The sequence below is a fragment of the Salvia hispanica genome, chromosome 6, assembly GCF_023119035.1.
Source record: "Salvia hispanica cultivar TCC Black 2014 chromosome 6, UniMelb_Shisp_WGS_1.0, whole genome shotgun sequence".
Taxonomy (NCBI): domain Eukaryota; kingdom Viridiplantae; phylum Streptophyta; class Magnoliopsida; order Lamiales; family Lamiaceae; genus Salvia; species Salvia hispanica.
Window position 1 is genome coordinate 11,981,880 of NC_062970.1, and position 3,391 is coordinate 11,985,270.

A 3,391-nucleotide genomic window follows, 5' to 3' on the forward strand; every position below is an offset into this window, starting at 1 on the left:
ACTAAAGCAAATAAAACCCGTAGGTTGAATCCTTGTCGTTCTTGATGTTCTTGAAATCCTTCTTCAACTCCTTGCACAATTGAAGTACTCTAGCTTTTGATCTCTATGAATGTGTTCTTGTTGTGTGAAAAAAAACTCTCTTTTGATGAAGCTTGAGGTCCTATTTATAGGGGAAGATTATTCCTCATCATAGAAGGAAAAGATCTTCAAAATTTGGTAAATCTTGGAGCAAATCTAGGGCTGGTCGGATTCGCCGCCTTTCTCCGGCGGGCCGCCGCACCTTGGCCGGCGGTCGCCGCGTTGGAGTCCAGAGATTCTGACCCTTCGGTGGCGGACCGCCACATGTCCTCCGGCGGTCGCCGGGCGAGACTCTTCTCCTAGCGTAAATTTCCGAGGCGGGCCGCCACATAGCTCTGCCCGCCGGGCGCCGGCGGTCGCCGTACAACTTCGCGGCGGTCGCTGGTCGCCGTCTGACTCCAGATTTCCAGACTATGCGTTTTTTCCGCGTTTGATGCCATTGATAACTATGAAGAGGGCGCGGAGCATTCACAAGCTCAAGGGAATGAAGCACCGCCACCACCGCAATCCCAACCACGACGAGAAGAGGAAGAAGAAGAAGAGGAAGTGGAAGGACATCGCCGCCGGACAAGAGCGAACCGCCGCCGCGGGAGGCCAAATCCGGAAGAGGAGTTTCAAGTCAACACCTCCGCCCAATTAGGAGAAATTTTCTCCTACATGCAAAACATGTCCAACACTTGGGACAATCGATGGGCGGAGCAACAAGCGGAGAATGCCTACAACCGCCAAGGGTGGACGGCTCAAGGCGATTGGCGCACGGCGGAACAAGAATTTTGGGAGCAACAACGTTTGGAAGACGCTCATCGGCGTCAACAATATGAAGAGCTCCGAATGATGGCCGCCGAAGCTAGAGAGGAACGAGAGACAATGAGGAGTGATATCACGTACCTCGTTGGAGCTTTCGAGGATCTTAGCGCCCGTTTCCCTCCACCTCCTCAAGATTGAAGAAGTCAAGCTCGATGACTTTAAATGAGCATTTGTACCATGTTTTTGGATGTTTTTGAGACGTTTTATTTCCTTGATTTAACAATTTTTGCTTTATTTTTAAGTATTTTTGGTTTTGGTTTAATTTTGTGCTTTGCAAAAATTTTCGCAGGTTCTGACCTCTCCGTGGCGACCGCCGCAAGCTCTGCGGCGGTCCGCCACCTGAACGCTGGAAAGCATCTTTGACGTGCGGCGACCGCCGAACAGCTGCGGCGGACCGCCACCTGGGCACAATTTTCCAGCGCGATTTTTCGAAATTCTTCGAAATTTCGCCCCGCTCAACCTCTACGCGAAATTTTTCAGGGTACGTTTTTGTTTTCAGTAGTTTACTCACGTCCCTACCGACTCTACAAACTTATTTTACACTTTGTTGTAAATAAGTTTGGGGGGATGAAGTGGTGGACCGTGAGTTTAGGGTTTTCTTTTTGTTTTTTGTTTGTTTTTGCTTTAATTTTCCAAAAACCCGTAGGAGATTTTTGTGTTCTAAAAATGTTTTCTTGAATCCATGTCATGAACATAACATGAAGAACTTAGAAACACGCATGCTTAGGGACACATTAGACCGAGTTGCCAATGATATTATATTCCATCTATGTTTAAGTGTGGCTTAACGTTTTGATATGATGGTTGGGTGAAAAGGTGCATAATTAGTGAATTGCTTGTTCGCCTTGAATCGTGCTTCTACCTTGTGAGATTTGAGCCTTAAATTCTTTCTTGTGTGATTTATCTGTATGCATGTATATGTTTCTAGAACTTGCTCCTAGTCTGCCTAAGTTTACATAGTGTTTAAGTTGATTTAGGAGGATGTTAGGCCGTCTTTTCTTAGCTACTTTTATATCCAAAATTTTCGACCCTCTCAATTTTTTCCTTTGGAGCCAATTTTGAGCCTTTAAGCCTTTTCTTTGGAAGCCAAAATAAATGGGGGGACAATTCCTTGGGTTAGTATAGTTTTTGTTATCTTCTTTTGTAAAGGAATTGGAGAGATAAGGAGGAAAGTATAAAAAGTAGTGTGCTTAATATTAAGAAAGTACAAGTTGCGAAATTGAGAAAAATTCCAAATATGTGCTTGATCTTAGAAAAAAAGAGAAAGGATGTGTAAGAAAGAAAAAAAAAGAGAAAGAAAGAGAAAAAAAAAAAAAAAAAAAAGAAAAATATGTGTGAAAGGTTGTGAAAAGAAAATAAAATCAAAGGATTGAAAGTAAATTGAAGGAGAAAAATAAAGTGTTAGAAGTGCCTTAAGTTTTAGAAAAGTGGAGTCATCTTAACTCTACTTGGGATATTTTTATATTTGAGTCACTTTTTAGCCAAATATTCCTCACCTACCAAAGAGCCTACGTTACAACCGAAAAGAAAGACCTTTCGGACTTTTGATGCTTAATCACATTGAGTAGAGGAGGGATTAGACTTTGAGCAAGCCTATGGTAAACTTTGCATGATGCATGATTTGAGTGATTTACACTTTACCTTTATACACTTTGAGAGTGAGAGAAAGAACACTTCCCATCTTTGGAAGTTTGCCACATGTGAGTGCTTGAATTCAAGGTGTTCCACGAGTTAGTAATGAAAGTGCACTATTAAGCCTTGCTTGATTTGATTGTGTTAATCCATGCTTAATCTATTCTTTCATCTTTTGAGGCAATTATGACGTCTAGTCCTTGTGCATTCCGTGCGTCTATTCTTGTGTCTTTAGTGTTTTGTTCGAGGACAAACAAAAATGTAAGTTTGGGGGAGTTGATACGCCCGGATTTTGCACTGTTTTAAGGCCATTATTTGGTCCGTTTTTGTTATCAAAATCACTCTACATGTCCATTATTTGCATATTCTATACATTTTGGTATTTTGACGTGTTTTGTGAGAAATGTGCATATTTGAGCCGAAAAGGGGAGTAAAAACGCATAGTCTGGAAATCTGGAGTCAGACGGCCTGATTAGGGCGATAATTGTTATTGTAGTTTCTGGGACCGCCTCCTTGCACGTAGTTTATTTCTTCCACAGTTGATATGGCAGTTTCGGGTGCATTGACCGCCACTATGGAAGTTGCCGGAATTGGATCTTCCTTCCTCGAGATGTCCATTTGATCAATCCTGACTCTAAGTTCTGCTAACTCCTTAGCAAAAGAACTTTCCTCGGCCTCTTCTATGGCTGCTACTCTTCTCGTGGCATGCCTTTCCTTAGACCACCCCCGACTGTTGGTGGCGAACTCCTCGATCACCGCCATGGCATCCTCTCCTGTCTTTCTTAGAAATCCTCCATTTGCCCCTGAATCAAGCATAGCACATATTTTCTCGTTAAATCCATTATAGAGGATTCCTACCTGATGGTCTATGGAA